Here is a 17,677-nt window from a genome sequence, read left to right as displayed (position 1 = left end):
TTATCCTCCACCAATTTCTATTATCATTTGCTCAATATTAAGTTCTCGCACCAACTCCAACTCACCAATCTACCACTATAAAGGCCCCCCATACATCAGAACGAGATTGGACCCAACCATCCAATCTCAAGTGGTCCTGCGACGTATTGCGTGCACACGATCACACCATGCGCCCTCCTGCGGGTCGTGAGGTCAGCCTGCAGATAAGACGTGCTGCACGTTTCATCCATCGCCTCAATACGGTCAAAAAAATGATCACACGTGCTTCGTTCGACCGTTCCATGACCTGCATACGACCTGGTAGTATGCAGGTTGCGCTGATGTATGGCCAGCTTAACACCTAGCTGCCTTCTCTACTAGAGTGTTCAGAAGTCTTCTAAATCTTGGGAGAGGTATCCCTGACTCCCTGGATCCTTAGTGTATTAGTATAGTATATGATGATAATAATGAGTATACACACTGAACCATATTAGAAACCATATCACTCCGAAGGGCCAAAAAGAGAGCAATATTGTTTATAATATTGCTTAGCATGTATGGGGCTTTAACATTCAGCAAGAATGCTATACAATGAAGTACATTTCAGAACAATCATTATCCTTGATATTTTAGTATTTACTAGTTACCAATTGGTCAAAATGATGGAACAGCATAACAGTGTAAGGTCAGCGCCGGACCTTACAAGGTTATGATGTCACTGTTTGCTCGTACGAATAGATCCCCCAAGCAATAGTGGTGCACAGTCCTTTCTGACTAGATTTTGACTACATGTAGTCAAATCACCATGTGTATGGGCGTTCTAGCTGCCGGGAAACTTTCCCTAGCCTGCATCGCAGCAGGTGTATGGGGCTTAAGAAGGTCATGCAATTTATTTATATAGCGCACACATATTCCACAGCGTTTTACAGAGAATATTTTAACATTCACATCAGTCCCCGCCCCAGTGGAGCCAAATAACCTACCAGTATATTTTTGGATTGTGGGAGGAAACGGGAGAACCCGGAGTAAACCCACGCAAGCGAGAACATTCAAACTCTGCAGTTAGGACCATGGTGAGGCAGTAATGATAACCATTGCACCATTCGTTGCCCAGCTTAAGTCCTGAAGCTTTTAAAGTGGCCATGACAAATACTTATAACACTGAACTTGCAACAAATGTGAAATTTACAGCACACATCGGTTCAAAGAATGATTTCCCTAAAAAGATAGTAAATGGAAGTAAAAGTCCCTGGAGACTAATGCTATGCAGGGAGCGATACAAAGCACTGCAAGCGACGGGTAACAATGGTCATGTTGGGAGAGTTCACCAACACACACACACACACGTGTCATCAACTGCTCTCTTCATAATGTACCATCACGGTCTGCAAGGCTGCTTATCACATTACCTCATGTTCTTGATGCAAAGCATATGCATATGAGCGGATAACAAACATCTTAACATTTGCTAAGCAAAAATCATGCAAACACCACATAGGCTGATGAGAGCTAAGTTGTTGATGCCCTGCAATAGTGGTGGAATACATATATTCTCAACAGGCTAGTGCTGCTTTCAGATCGCAAAACTGGCTTTGACCCTGTATTTTAGTGTTCCCGTTAGGCTTCTTTTGCAGGGCGCTGCGCCCTGCCCCTTTAAAACATGCTCAATTCCGCCCTGCCCTTATTGTCCCGCCCTGCGCCCTGCATAATAATATCTTAATGTCTCTCCCCGGCCGCTCCGCCCGCCCTGCGCCCAGCATAATGATACACGCAGCTTGAGCTGCGTGTACTTTCTCTCCCTGGTCGCTCTGCCCGCCCGCCCTGCGCCCTGTATAATGATACACGCAGCTTGAGCTGCGTGTACCGTCTCCCCCCTGTCGCGCTGACATGCCGCTCACCTCTTGCTACGTGAGCGGCATGTGCTCCTGTAAGCACAGATACAGCAAGATCTCAACTACAGTACCGCACAAATTGACGGATTTACAGATGGACGCCGTCAGCACAGCAGATAAGCAGCAGGAGGCAACTGTTAATAGATAGAAACTTTGTGATCCATTGATCCATTGCTGCATCCAAAGACACAGCATCAGATAATAAGCCTAAACACTGGCCTCCCTCCTGGCAAGCTGACATGCCGCTCACGTAGCAAGAGGTGAGCGGCGTGTTAGGGCTAATACAAGCAGCATGCCGCCTCCCCCCTGATTTAATCACCCTGTAGGTAATTTTTGGGGGCATATTACTGTTTTTTTTTTTTGGGGGGGTGGGTAGGGGGTCCTGCGCTATCACAATGCCTGTTATTGGTGAGGGGGGGGTCCTGCGCATTGTGATATTGGTTGGGTGGGGGGGTCCTGCGCTATCACAATGCGCAGGACCCCCCCCCCCCTCACCAATAACAGGCATTGTGATAGCGCAGGACTCCCACCCCACCAATAACAGGCATTGTGATAGCGCAGGACCCCCCCACCCCACCAATGTCACAATGCCTGTTATTGGTGGGGTGGGGGGGTCCTGCACTATCACAATGCCTGTTATTGGTGGGGTGGGGGGGTCCTGCACTAACAGGCATTGTGACATTGGTGGGGTGGGGGGGTCCTGCGCTATCACAATGCCTGTTATTGGTGGGGTGGGGGGGGTCCTGCACTAACAGGCATTGTGATAGTGCAGGACCCCCCCACCCCACCAATATCACAATGCCTGTTAGTGCAGGACCCCCCCCACCCCACCAATAACAGGCATTGTGATAGTGCAGGACCCCCCCACCCCACCAATATCACAATGCCTGTTATTGGTGGGGGGGGGGGGATCCTGCACTATCACAATGCCTGTTATTGGTGGGATGGGGGGGGTCCTGCACTATCACAATGCCAGTTATTGGTGGGATGGGGGGCCTGCACTATCACAATGCCTGTTTCATTGTTTTGGAGTGATTTATTGAGTGTTTAATTAAATTATTTGCTATGATTTAAAAAATGTCATTTTTATAAATGATATGCAGGCCCTGGGTCAACATGCACTGGGTCGACATGGTGTTTTTCACAGTTTTTTGAGCCGACACATGTGCTGACAAGTGGTATTTCATGCCCTACCATCCACTAGGGCGTGGACGCGGTACTACCCCCACCCTCCCCTCCTCCATGTCCATTTCGACACTGCTGACATTCGTATTAAAAAAATGTGAAAAAACCCATGTTGACCTTTTACTGTCGATCTACAGTACTTTAATATGTTGTGCTAATGATTGTGTCGACCGTAATGTCATATTCACCTTGATCCATGTCGACCTTCCTGCATATCAATCTAACAACTGTCAACCTACTTGGTGTCCACTGATCCATACATTACATAAATGACTTTGCAGAGTGATGGTTTGAAGTTCAGGTGTCGCAAGAGATGGTTTATATAGCCTAAAATGTGCTGATGTTTGAAGCTCAGGTGTGATAAGATGGGTTTTATAGCATAAATGTGCTGATGGTAGGGATGCCCATCGAAGATTTGAAATCATTGATGGGTACTTATGTAGTATCTGGGCACCCGATTTTTTGATTGTATGCCTTAAGTTAAGGCATACAATCAGATGCGATGCGATGACCCGATTTTTTCCATAGGATTCAATGTTAAAATGAACTGAGTCCATTTTAACATGGAATTCAATAGGAAAAAGGGGTCCTTTTCATACCCCTACTATCCAAGTGGGCATGGAGTTGGATATAAACCTGTGGCGAGCGTAGCGAGCCACCGAGCCCGAAGCGTGACGAACGGACGGTATTCTGTGTCCCCTCGCGGGGCTCGCTACGCTCACCGCGCTTCGGGCTCGGTGGCTCGCTACGCTCGCCACAAGTTTATATCCAACTCCATGCCCACTTGGATAGTAGGGGTATGAAAAGGACCCCTTTTCCCATTGAATTCCATGTTAAAATGGACTCATTCCATTTTAACATTGATTCCTATGGAAAAATCGGGTCCATCGCATCGCATGCGATTTGGTCGCATGCGATGCGATCCGATTTCTAAATCGGGCGCCCAGATACTACATAAGTACCCATTGATGTTTATTGCTGATGTTGAATACTTTTGCCATCGATGTGGGAGAACTAGATGGTTTCCCTACATCGATGGCAAATGAGAACCGATGGTCCTTCTTTTTTTTTTTAACAAGGTGCCGGGACACGGAGCATAGCTCCGCCACTCGGAAGTCCCGCCCCCGGGTTTTGATCGGCCCAAGGCCCATTCAGTCATATATAAGGAATGACCATTGGTAGCTAAAACTATCGATGGTTATCCATCAGATAGTTTACTAACATCGATGGCTGGGAGCAGAATTGTCATCAAAATAAACCATCGATAGCGTCTGCACCGATGGCCATCCCTGGCTGATGGTTTGAAACTCAGGTGTGATATTAAGATTTATATTATATAGCATAAATGTGGTGATATTTGAAGCTCTGCTGTCACAAGATGGTTTTTATAGCATAAATGTGCTGATAGTTTGAAGCGCAGGTGTGATCAGATGGTTTAAAATCATCTTGTCACACCTGACCTTTAAAGAATCAGCACATTTATGGCATAAATGATGTGCTGATGTTTGAAGCGCAGTTGTCACAAAATGGTTTATATAGCATAAATGTGCTGATGGTGTGACGCTCAGGTGTCACAAGATGGATTATATAGCATAAATGTGCTGATGGTGTGACGCTCAGGTGTCACAAGATGGTTATATGCATAAATGTGCTGATGGTGTGACGCTCAGGTGTCACAGGATGGTTATATAGCATAAATGTGCTGATAGTGTGACGCTCAGGTGTCACAAGATGGTTATATAGCATAAATGTGCTGATGGTGTGACGCTCAGGTGTCACAAGATGTATTATATAGCATAAATGTGCTGACGGTGTGACGCTCAGGTGTCACAAGATGGTTATATAGCATAAATGTGCTGATGGTGTGACGCTCTCAGGTGTCACAAGATGGTTATATAGCATAAATGTGCTGATGGTGTGACGCTCAGGTGTCACAGGATGGATTATATAGCATAAATGTGCTGATGGTGTGACGCTCAGGTGTCACCAGATGGTTATATAGCATAAATGTGCTGATGGTGTGACGATCAGGTGTCACCAGATGGTTATATAGCATAAATGTGCTGATGGTGTGACGCTCAGGTGTCACAGGATGGTTATATAGCATAAATGTGCTGATGGTGTGACGCTCAGGTGTCACAAGATGGTTATATAGCATAAATGTGCTGATGGTGTGACGCTCAGGTGTCACAAGATGGTTATATAGCATAAATGTGCTGATGGTGTGACGCTCAGGTGTCACAGGATGGGTTATATAGCATAAATGTGCTGATGGTGTGACGCTCAGGTGTCACAAGGTGGATTATATAGCATAAATGTGCTGATGGTGTGACGCTCAGGTGTCACAAGATGGGTTATATAGCATAAATGTGCTGACGGTGTGACGCTCAGGTGTCACAAGATGGTTATATAGCATAAATGTGCTGATGGTGTGACGCTCAGGTGTCACAAGATGGTTTATATAGCATAAATATGCCGATGGTGTGACGCTCAGGTGTCACAAGATGGTTATAGAGCATAAATGTGCTGATGGTCTGACGCTCAGGTGTCACAGGATGGATTATATAGCATAAATGTGCTGATGGTGTGACTCTCAGGTGTCACAAGGTGGATTATATACTGTAGCATAAACGTGCTGATTGTTTGTAGCTCAGGTGTCACCATTTTGACCTTTTAAATTAAAATGTGCCCTCGCGAGTGAAAAATGTGCCCTCGCGATTGAAAAATGTGCCCTTCGTGTGGTCAGCACCCTGCCCTAAAAAATTTCTAGAGTGAACACTATATTTGAAAATGTTTCCAAAAATGAGTCTGCCAGGTAAAACCCCTTTCACACCGCATCTCTTAAACGGTATATTACCGCTTAAGTGCGGTTTTTTGGACACTGGCAGACCCGTTTTTGGAAACTTTCCAAATACAGGGTCAAAGCCAGTCTTCAGCGCGCACCCCCCTCCCACACGTTTTGACACCCCCCAATGTGTTTAAGAACACAGCTGCCCCCCCCCCCCCCCCCCCCTGCACGGGTTAACATCCCCGACCCCCCCCCCCCCCGCATTGTGTTTAAGAAAAACCTCCCCCCGTGCAGCCGGTACCTCCTGAGGATCCCGGCAGTATGGACGGCTGGCTGCACTTATGAAAAAAAAAGGGACTTTCAGAAAATGGCTGCCCCATAGGAAAACCAGTTTAAAAAACTGTCTTTCGTATGTGGGCAGCCATTTTCCAAAAGTCACTTTTCTTATAAAAAAGGGATCCTCAGGAGGTACCGGCTGCACGGGGGGGTTTCTTAAACACAATGTGGGGCGGGGGCGGCAGCCTCCAGTACAATGAATATTTAATGAGCTCATTAAATATTCACTGCGCTGAATTTAGGACCCAGCTTATTGGCTGCCTCCTAAATACAGTTTCAGACCCGATTTTGATGCCAAAATACCGGGTCTGAAACGGGTAGGACCCTCCATTTTAACCGTTTTACAAAATCGGCTTTTGTAAACCGGTAAAGTGGTCCTGTACCATTCAGACCACACAGATTACCGTTTTAAAATGGTTAAAAATTGGCAAAACACCGTTTTTTAAGTGCGGTCTGAAAGGGGCATGAGTTTTCATGATATCCTTATTCAGATGAATGGATGGCCAGAAAGTGTTCCTTAAAACTTAAGGTCTCCGCGGGCATCGCATAGTACAAAAATTATGTGCTACACATACTTTTTGTACTGCCCACAGATCGCATCGCATGCAAAACACATGCGTTGCGATTCACCTAATAAAGCATTGCTTTGCACGCTGCTTATCGCAGCGTGTATGGGGACCTAAACTCTCCAAACACAAAACCAATATTTAAAGTCAGTATTTCTTTAAAGAAAATTTCTGGTTACATCTCACAGGTCAAAATGAATAATGCAGTGTTCACACTGCCAATGTGAACAACACAGCTTTTACCCAGCATTTTAATGCCAGGGACAGCAGCGCTGGGCCCCGTTTCCACACCTAAGGCAAATTTCGGGGTGAAGCAGTTTATTTATTAACAGTTTCTTATATAGCACATACATATTCCGCAGCGCTTTACAGAGAAGATTTCAAAATTAACATCAGTCCCCAGTGGAGATTATACTCCCTACCACATATACACACACACACACACACACACACACATAGTGTTCATTCTAGCACCCGCTATCTTTGAAAACCCATGCAGTTCCTGTTCCCTGCCTAGGGTGTCACTGTCTGCTGTGGTGTTTCTAGCACAGGTCTGTTTGCATATTAGTGCTGATATACAGATCACACAGTGCTAGAAGCACTACAGCAGACATCGACACCCCAGGCAGGGAAGAGGAACTGCATGGGTTTTCAAAGATAGCGGGTACTAGAATGAACACTGGACACTCTAATTGGGAGCCAATTGACCTACCAGTATATTTTTGGATTGTGGGAGGAAACCGGAGTACCCAGAGGAAACCCCTGCAAGTACGGGGAGAATATACAAACTCCACACAGTTAGGGCCATTGGCGGTCCCATGCGCAGCTCTGGGGTCACCCGATACAGCAGCAGCATTGGCGGTCCCATGCGCAGGCCTGGGGTCACCCTACACAGAAGCAGCATTGGCAGTCCCATGCACAGCCCTGGGGTCACCCTTCACAGCAGCAGCATTGGCGGTCCCATGCGCAGCCCTGGGGTCATCCTACACAGCAGCAGTATTGGCAGTCCCATGCGCAGCCCCGGTGTCACCCTACACAGCAGCAGTAGTGGCGGTCCCATGCGCAGCCCTGGTGTCACCCTACACAGCAGCAGCATTGGCGGTCCCATGCGCAGCCCTGGGGTCACCCCCTTCTGGCATGTTTTAGCTATAAATGTATGTAACATCCACATCCACTGCACTACAGATCCCAGCCTAGCCTCTGCATTGTCTTCTGGCATGTTTTAGCTATAAATGTATGTAACATCCACATCCACTGCACTACAGATCCCAGCCTAGCCTCTGCATTGTCTTCTGGCATGTTTTAGCTATAAATGTATGTAACATCCACATCCACTGCACTACAGATCCCAGCCTAGCCTCTGCATTGTCTTCTGGCATGTTTTAGCTATAAATGTATGTAACATCCACATCCACTGCACTACAGATCCCAGCCTAGCCTCTGCATTGTCTTCTGGCATGTTTTAGCTATAAATGTATGTAACATCAATAGATAATTGTATTTTGTTAGATGTATGTATAGATTGGAAGGTTCTAAGTAAGCCAATATTAGCATACCTCTTGGTTGGCTAATCAGGCTAGTTTATGATCTTTGTACAATTAGCATTTCAATCAGGTGGGCAAATGGTCTGGCCTGGCCTGGCTCTTAATTTGGGATAGTATTTCTGTAGGGTTAGAAGCAAGACAGCTTGCTGTTTTGCAGCTGGCTGTTTTAGCAAAGGGTGTTCTTAACTAAGGGTAGCATCTGAACAGTTAAAGAAACAGTTGAACAAACATTGAACAACTACATAAAGAAATACCGGAGGAACACAGAAGGACATAAAATTCAACATCATCCACTGAAAATCCAGCATTCTGCAGTGAGTTACCTGACCCAGCATCACCTACAGTCTGCACAGCCAGGACAATGAACTTCATACTGAACCATTCTATGTACCAGAGCCATGGTTCCTCAATCCTGTGCATTCCCTATTCACTCTGCATGCTTTCTGCCCCTGGCAGGGTGTGCTGTGGCATGGCCCACGGTGCAAAGCTATTAGGGGTCAAGGGTGCAGGTGGAGGGGGAAGAGGAGGATAGGAGGAGAGAGAGGACTACTTTGTCCATTCTCTTTACCTGCTGCCTCGTGTCCTGCCATGCTCACTTCTTGCCTCAGGTTTCCTTACCTGCACCTCATGTCACCTGTCTGTCTCCCCCTCCCTCTAGATTGTAAGCTCCTTAGAGCAGGGCCCTCCTCCCTCCTGTTCTCACTGCACTCTTCTTGTATTTCAACTACAGCTCTCTTACTCATCTACAATCTATACCTGCATCTATTCTCATTCACTTCCTTATATCTCAGCTGTATTGTGTACTAAGAATTGTGCTTTAATTGTGTTATGACTAGTTCTGTGTACCCTGTACTGTTCTTTTGTGTTCTATATGTACAGTACTGGCTGGTGCAATCACCATGTGGCGCCGCTGATTGGCTGCCTGGGTGCTGCACAGCTCAGTAATGATATGTTCCAGATGTCTGTGACCCTCATTAGAGTACATCTAGTATATATATCAGTACTGTTACTGGCTACCTAGCTGGCTGTGCAATCACCATGTGGCGCCGCTGATTGGCTGACTGGGTGCTGCACAGCTCAGTAATTATATGGTCCCCATGTCTGTGCTCCTCATTAGAGTACATCTAGTTTATATATATCAGTACTGTTACTGGCTGTGCAATCACCATGTGGCGCCGCTGAATGGCTGCCTGGGTACTGCACAGCTCGGTAAATATGTTCCCCATGTCCGTGTCCCTTATTAGAATGCGTCTTGTGCATATCTGTATGTGTGATGTACATTTGTACTGCCATTGTTGCCTGTTCCTTGTACTGATAACCCTTTGTATTGCAGTATGTGCATTGTTATTTTTATTGTCTGTAAAGCGCCTTGAGTCCTGTTGGAGAAAGTGCGCTATATAAATAAAACTTACTTACTTACTACTTACTTACTTACCTACACAGCAGCAGCATTGGCGGTCCCATGCACAGCCCTGGGGTCACCCTACACAGCAGCATTGGCGGTCCCATGCGCAGCCCTGGGGTCACCCTACACAGCAGCAGCATTGGCGGTCCCATGCGCAGCCCTGGGGTCACCCTTCACAGCAGCAGCAGCATTGGCGGTCCCATGCGCAGCCCTGGGGTTACCCTACACAGCAGCAGCATTGGCGGTCCCATGCGCAGCCCTGGGGTCACCCTTCACAGCAGCAGCACTGGCGGTCCCATGCGCAGCCCTGGGTCACCTCCTACACAGCAGCAGCATTGGCGGTCCCATGCGCAGCCCTGGGGTCACCCTACACAGCAGCAGCATTGGCGGTCCCATGCGCAGCCCTGGGGTCACCCTACACAGCAGCAGCATTGGCGGTCCCATGCGCAGCCCTGGGGTCACCCTACACAGCAGCAGCATTGGCGGTCCCATGCGCAGCCCTGGGGTCACCCTACACAGCAGCAGCATTGGCGGTCCCATGCGCAGCCCTGGGGTCACCCTACACAGCAGCAGCATTGGCGGTCCCATGCGCAGCCCTGGGGTCACCCCCTACACAGCAGCATCGCTGGTCCCCTGTGCAGCCCTGGGTTCACCCCCTACACAGCAGCATCGCTGGTCCCCTGTGCAGCCCTGGGGTCACCCCCTACACAGCAGCATCGCTGGTCCCCTGTGCAGCCCTGGAGTCACCCCCCTACACAGCAACATCACTGGTCCCCTGTGCAGCCCTGGGGTCACCCCCCTACACAGCAGCATCACTGGTCCCCTGTGCAGCCCTGGGGTCACCCCCTACACAGCAGCATCGCTGGTCCCCTGTGCAGCCCTGGGGTCACCCCCCACAATGCAGCATCGCTGGCTGGTACCCTGTGCAGCTCTGGGGGCCACCCTACACAGCAGCATCGCTTGCCCCTGTGCAGCCCTGGGTGGTCACCCTACACAGCAGCATCGCTGGTCCCCTGTGCAGCTCTGGGGGCCACACTACACAGCAACATCGCTGATCCCCTGTGCAGCCCTTGGGGCACTCAACACCGCAGCATTACTGGTCCCCTCCGCAGCCCTGTGGGCACCCTACACAGCAGCAGGCAACAGTACTGTACATAGCGCACCACTTTACCAGAGCGCTGCCGGTCGCTGGAAGATGCTCCCCATGCAGCCAGTTGTCACTTCCTCCGGGGGCCAGCAATCGGAGAGAGGGGAAGGGGGTGGGGTGCGGCGGCTTGTGGCTGCACCTCTTCTCTATTGAAGGCTCGATCTGCGGGGCTTCCAGTACAAACTAAGCAGTAGTGCTGACGGGAGAGTTCAATGATAAATCCCTATCTGTCGGTCCCAGTCCAGCGCTACAGGCTCCATCTCCTTCGCCACACAGCGATGTGATGATGGGAGTCGGACTGACTGGCGGTGACCACATTCAAACTAGCCCAGAGCCCAGCAACACTACTCCCCGCCCCGGCCGCAACAGCTGAAAGGTGACGTCACCCGACCGCACCATCCCAGCCGGACAGGAGGGGCCAGCAACACGCCGGCCACTGATGCACACAGCCCATAAGGCAGCTGCGACGTGTGGGTATCCGCTTTATTTCACTGGTCAATACTCGGGGTAAGCTCATGTGCGGGGGTCACCTGAAATCATGAGGTCGCGCTCCCCTCCTGAGTGAGAAAGTAGCCGGGCCTATAGTTGTGGGTAACATTGTCTATGTGGAGAATGAGATGACTTGTGTCCAGTTGTCCCAGGAGCCAGGACTTTGGTGTTTGTGAGGTAATGCCTGCGCTTGTCAGTCACTTTATCACCTAGGTACCTTCCAGAAGTCCATGTATTTGCTTGATTTGTACACCCATCATTTGCAAATGCAATACAATAAATCAATGTGCCATTGACACGCTTTCACAAGCATAACAGATGTATGCTAAGGTGCCCATACACGTTGCAATTTTAACATGCGTTTTGGATTTTTAAAGTTCAAAATACATCACATAATCTTAAATCGCACCGTGTACCTGCGGGGATGCGATGTGATGCGCGTCCCCGCAGGTACAATATTCTAAAGCACAAAAAGTACCTGCAGGCAGTATTTTTTGTGCTTCATTGCATCGCATCCGTTTTGGAGTACATGTGATGCGATGCAATGTCCATTAGTGACTATTAACTTAAAAAATAAAAAAGGCTGAAATCACATCGCACCCGCACAGTACAGTACATCGCATCCCCTTCCAGTGCCAAAATCGCATGCCACCTTAAAAGTTCAAAACGCACAGCACATGAATATCGGTGCGTGTATGGGCACCTCTACATATATAGATTTCTACATATATAACAATTTAAGAACACAAAGCTACATATTTTATTTATTTACTACCAGTTATTTATATAGCGCACACATATTCCGCAGTGTTGTACAGATAATTTGAACAATCATGCCCCAGTGGAGCTTACAGTCTATATATTCCCTACCACATATAGGGTTAATTTTGTTGGGGCCAATAATTTTGGATAGTGGGAGGAAACCAGAGTACCTGGGGAAACCCACGGGAAGAATATACAAACTCTGCAAAGTAAAGGCCATAGTGGGAATCGAACACATTACCTCATTGCTGTGAGGCAGTAAGGGGGTATTGTGGGCACAGCTGGCCCCAGCCACTCATTCCAACCACAGCACCACCCGAAGCTGCCTCCGCTAAAGCCCACTGCTCCCAAAGTGCTTCTAAAGTGCAGGCTTCTCCTGCACCTCCGGACACTGGCAGCCATTAAAAATGCGGCATCATCTGGTGAGCCAATCAGAGCTTGGATACCGGCAGACGCTCTGATTGGCTGCAAGGCAGCGAGCTCTGGTTGGCTCACCAGTCGCTATATTTTATGTGGCCGCCAGTGTTCGGAGGTGGTGGAGCAGACTGCATTCCTATACAAGCAGTGAGATTCAGCGGGGCAGTGGAAGTGGGCAGCGCAGCTCTGCTCCCCCCACCAGTGACCAGCAGAGCCGGGCGGTGAGAGAGCACCAAATGGGCATTATGTATCATGGCGGGGGAGGCAAGAAAACAGTCCCGGGCCCCACAATTTCTAGTGGCAGCCCTGCCCGTACACACGGGGCAACCTGACCTTTTGTCCTTGGTCACAATCATTGATCTAGGGAAAGCCATCACAATTGATGCAGGGCATACACACGGATACTTTAATATCCTCAACCAATTACAATAAACAATCCATCTTATATATAGATTAATGGATGGCAGTAAGAAACAAAAGAAACAATGCAGTAACTCATTCATTCACAATGCCTTCCAGGCTCCAACCCAAATTACCCGGGTAGGAGTCCTAGGTAAGTCAACCCAGGATTTCTGCTTTGAACGTGTTTCCACTAGCAAAAAATATGTAATGTCAGACTGAGGTGTGGGTGTAACTGGTACCTTGCACTCTTGTTTCTTGCCTGCCGCTGTCCGTCAGTGATCCTCCAACTTCACTCGCCTGAACTCTGCAGGCAAAGGGACAAGGAACCCCAAAGAGCAACACCCCCACACACACGCCCACAATGAGACACTAAGCACATGTGAGGATGTTTTATTATGCTGCTTTCAGACCGCATAACTGGCTTTGACCCTGTATTTGGAAACGTTTCCAAAAACGGGTCTGCCAGATAAAACCCCTTTCACACCGCAGCACTTAAACGGTATATTACCGTTTAAGTGCCGATTTTTTGACACTGGCAGACCCGTTTTTGGAAACTTTCCAAATACAGGGTCAAAGCCAGTGCAGCCTTCAGCCCTCCCCTCCGTGCAGCTCCCCCCCCCCCCCCGCGTGTCGACCGAGAGCATGTCGACGCCCCCCGCGCATGTCGACGCCCCCCGCGCATGTCGACGCCCCCGCGCGTGTCGACGCCCCCCCCACCCCACCCCGCGTGTCGGCGCCCCCCCCCCCCGTGTCGACTTACCCCGTGCCGGTACCTCCGTTGTGGACTGCAGCTCAGTATGCTCGGAAAGCACTTATGAAAAAAGTGTCTTCCAGAAAATGGCTGCCCCATAGGAAACCCTGTTTAAAAAAACTGTCTTCCGTATAGGGGGCAGCCATTTTCTGAAAGACACTTTTTTCATAAGTGCTTTCCGAGCATACTGAGCTGCAGTGCCGGGAACCACAACGGAGATACCGGCACGGGGTAAGTCGACACGGGGGGGGCGCCGACACACGCGGGGGGGCCGTCGACACGCGCGGGGGGGCGTCGACACGCGCGCGGGGGGTGTCGACACGCGCGGGGGGGGGCTCCAGTGCTGTGAATACTTAATGAGCGCTCATTAAGTATTCACTGTGCTGAATTTAGGACCCAGCTCATTGGCTGGGTCCTAAATACCGTTTCTGAGCCGATTTTTGCGCTAAAATACCGGTTCAGAAACGGGTAGGACCCTGCATTTTAACCGGTTAGAAAAAACGGCATTTTCTAACCGGTTAAGTGGGACTGGACCTTTCAGACCGCACACATTACCGTTTTAAAACGGTAAAAAAACGGCAATTTACCGTTTTAAAAGTGCGGTCTGAAAGGGGCATTAGACAGCACTGGATCACGGGTCACCGCTATAAGTAAGATTAGGTGATCATGATGCAATAGAAGTAACAACTGGCCAGCAATGACAAAAGAATACAGTATAAATGGCTTTGAACGATATCGTGCGCAATGGGGCCCTGTCACCACAGGCCACAATTCACACGTTATACTGCGCACCATTACAGTTAAGCAGTCAATGAATAGTGCAATCAATTTCAATCAATTAAAATCACAGGGCAGGAATATGCATTGAATAATACAGTGTAATACAATCAATTAAAGAATACTGTGCGCGATGGGGTCCACAGTAGGCACTGGGCCGCAATTCACACAATATGCTACACTAAAGGTCTCGTTACACATTAAAGTTAGGCACATACAAGTAAGGCAATTCTGTATTGATAACACATGAATTGGTACTGTGTAACAATGAAACCCCAATAGGGTGTACTCATTTACCTAAACTGCTCAGTTTACCCCTAAAGTTAGGTACCTTTGGCAGTGTGACAGTTCCTGCGGCCTTGCAAGTAAAAGGCCTGTTTAGTGACCTGTGTTAAAGAGGGCCTGTTTGGAGAGGCCGGCTGTCCTGAATGTTGGGCCTAGAGCTGAGGGCCCGATAAGGCAGCCAAAAGAGGTGGCGTCCGGTGATGCAGTTCCTGGTTAGAAAGTGAAGGGGTTTGCGGACCACTGGGCAAGCAAAGGCCTGAAGTGTTGCTAGTGGTGGAGTGAGTGGGTGGTCAGGTTAAGCAATTACCATGTACCTGAACCTCTGGTGCCATTGCCAGCTCCTGCCGGTCACTGCTGGGCTGAAAGCACACTGCTGGGCTGGAAGCTCACTGCTGGGTGTTACACTGCTGTCCCGGACCCGCCGGGACAGACAGTGTAGACGAGTGCCGGGGGAGACGTCGGGGGCGTCGCGCAGCAACGCCCCTAGCTTCCGTCCCCACGGCATCGTCAGCAGGCATCGGGGCGTTGCTGGGCAACGTCCCCGAGCGTCTCCGTCGGCGCGCCGGCGCGCTGACGTCATGCGCCCGGCAGTGCAGCGCACGTCAGCGTCGGCGGGGATTTTGAATAAAGAGCCGGCGTCTGCCCAGGACAGGCGCCGGTTATAGCTTTTGCACCTCAGGGTCTCAAGTGTTCCTGGTTCCCACCTACCCGCTACTCCTGGTTCCTGTGCCCAGTCATCCTGCATCCTGTCGTTGTTTCCCAGCCGTGTCCTCCGTTCAGTCTCCTGTACTCCTGGTGTCCGTGTGTTGTCCTTTATCCGTATCCTGGTTCCCGCTGCCTGTTGCCTCCTCGGTGCACAGATAAGTGGGGTCTACCCCCAGACAGCCCTTACTCGTATTTTGATATTGATGGAAACACCTCTGTGTATTGTTACACCTGCTTGGGATATTATTGTGGTACATCTTTGCGTATTGTTACGTCCACCCTGTTATCCACGGAGCAAGGGTGACCTCGCCTTTCTTGGGTTAGTTAGCTATCCCCTTGTTCATCCTTGGCATTGGTGGCGGCGTTGTCAACCCTAAAGACCTGGTGGCATCGGGGGCGGAGCCTGACTAACGGGCTCTGTCGAACGCGGCTATTATAGGCGAAGCCTAGCTCAGCACGCGTCCGCCAATCTCATTCGGTGACAACGGAGTCAGGGTTGGCGAGGACACCCAGTTATCATAACATTATAACCGGCCAAACTATACTCTGGGACTGTTCGCTGCCCCTACAGCCCAGAGGTTCGGTAGTCGTTGTGAGCCCCAATCATGGATCCGACACAACAGGCTGCTGCCCACTCCCTTGCAGGACAGATGCACACGCTGACGCAGAAACTGCAAGAGCTCACCCTACGGGTAAACTCACACGAGGAACGGTCACAGTCTAGCTCCTCCTCCGGTAGGGGTCTGGAGCCTAAGTTAAATCTTCCTGACCGTTTTTCAGGTGACAGGTCCCAGTTCTTTAATTTTAAACAGTCTTGCAGGCTTTATTTCAAGTTACGCCCAGTGTCTTCCGGTTCTGAGGCTCAACGGGTAGGAATGGTTATATCACTCCTGCAGGGAGACCCTCAATCTTGGGCCTTTGGCCTTCCTGATGGTGCTGAGGCTCTCTCTTCAGTGGATGCATTTTTCTCAGCTATGGGGTTATTGTATGATGACCCGGACCGGGCGGCCTCGGCTGAGTCAAATCTTAGGGCCTTGCGTCAAGGGCAGGACACAGCTGAGGCATACTGTACTCAGTTCAGACGTTGGGCTATTGATTCTGGCTGGAACGACCCAGCGCTTCGTAGCCAGTTTCGGATTGGTCTATCCGAATCCCTTAAGAATGCGTTAGTGCATTACCCCACTCCTAAAGACATAGATGGGATCATGCAGTTAGCCATTAAGGTGGATAGGAGATTTCGGGAGCGGCAGAGGGAGAGACGGTCTGGAGTGTTGCCTTCCTCATCTGCGGACGAGTCTACCGAGGTACCCGGAGACGAGCCTATGCAATTGGGGGCCACTCGACTATCTTCCTCCGAAAAGAACCGCCGACGTCTCAAGGGCCTCTGTTTGTATTGTGGGGGTCCCGGTCACCTTGCTGTTGCTTGTCCGCTGAAGGCGGGAAAAGACAGGGCCTAAGTGATACTTGGGGGGTTCACTTGGGCCTGTCGAGCTTTTCTCCCTCAGATTCCGTATTGATTCAGGTATCAGTCTCTGTGACCGACCGTTCTTGGAACGGATCTGCCTTTGTGGATTGTGGGGCGGCCGGTAACTTCATTGATGAAGGCCTGGTGCACCGATTGGGCCTCATGCCCATACCCTTGGCCAATCACGTCTCTGTATGTGGGTTGGATGGCCGTCCACTGTCCAAAGGCAGTATATCGTTTAGGACTCCCTCCCTTCGTCTGTCGGTGGGGGCTCTTCACTCCGAAGATATCACCTTTCTTATATTTCACTGTCCTCTCACTCCTATTGTCCTGGGGCTGCCTTGGTTGAAAAAACACAACCCTGAATTTAATTGGGAAACTGGTGAGATCATTTGGTGGGGAAGGTCCTGTTCGGATGTTTGTCTCACTCTCCCTCTCCGTGTGATGCACCCTGATCTTCAAGCTCTCCCTCCTCAGTACCGCGATTTTGCGGATGTTTTTTCTAAAAAAGAAGCCAACACCCTGCCTCCTCATCGCCCCTTTGATTGTGCCATTGATTTAGTGTCTAACGCCAGACTTCCTAAGGGTCGTTTATATGCGTTATCCGCACCTGAGTCCCAAGCCGTGGACCTCTACATTAAAGAAAGTCTTGAAAAGGGGTTTATTCGGCCCTCAAAATCCCCGGTAGGGGCGGGGTTTTTCTTTGTAGAGAAGAAAGATGGGTCTTTACGGCCCTGTATTGATTACAGAGCCCTTAACAAAATTACGGTCAAAAATTCCTA

At 49.6% G+C, this 17,677-nt stretch overlaps 1 protein-coding gene and 1 long non-coding RNA gene across 4 annotated transcripts in view; one reads left to right on the top strand and one right to left on the bottom strand.

Moving 5' to 3' along the window:
• LOC146057686 (transmembrane protein 198) overlaps positions 1–17,677 on the bottom strand; it is a 96,649-nt gene that overhangs the window by 51,128 nt on the left and 27,844 nt on the right. The window contains exon 1 of one of the 3 annotated variants that reach the window (XM_083169208.1): positions 10,859–11,264. The exons of 1 other annotated variant lie outside the window; for it this stretch is intronic. The gene's annotated coding sequence lies outside the window, so the exon portion shown is untranslated. Of the gene's footprint in view, positions 1–10,858; positions 11,265–17,677 lie in introns of those variants that run through there. One more of the 3 variants, XM_083169206.1, reaches the window with a different exon arrangement.
• The window catches only part of LOC146057687 (uncharacterized), a 34,930-nt gene continuing 28,393 nt past the window's right edge, over positions 11,141–17,677 (top strand). Inside the window, exon 1 of the long non-coding RNA XR_014469764.1 lies at positions 11,141–11,508. This is a non-coding gene — a long non-coding RNA (uncharacterized LOC146057687). The remainder of the gene's footprint in view (positions 11,509–17,677) is intronic.

This window comes from Crinia signifera, chromosome 2 (genome assembly GCF_055691185.1).
Source record: "Crinia signifera chromosome 2, ASM5569118v1, whole genome shotgun sequence".
Lineage (NCBI taxonomy): Eukaryota > Metazoa > Chordata > Amphibia > Anura > Myobatrachidae > Crinia > Crinia signifera.
The sequence above is the reverse complement of the archived record's forward strand: the minus strand, read 5'-3'. Positions and strand labels throughout refer to the sequence as shown.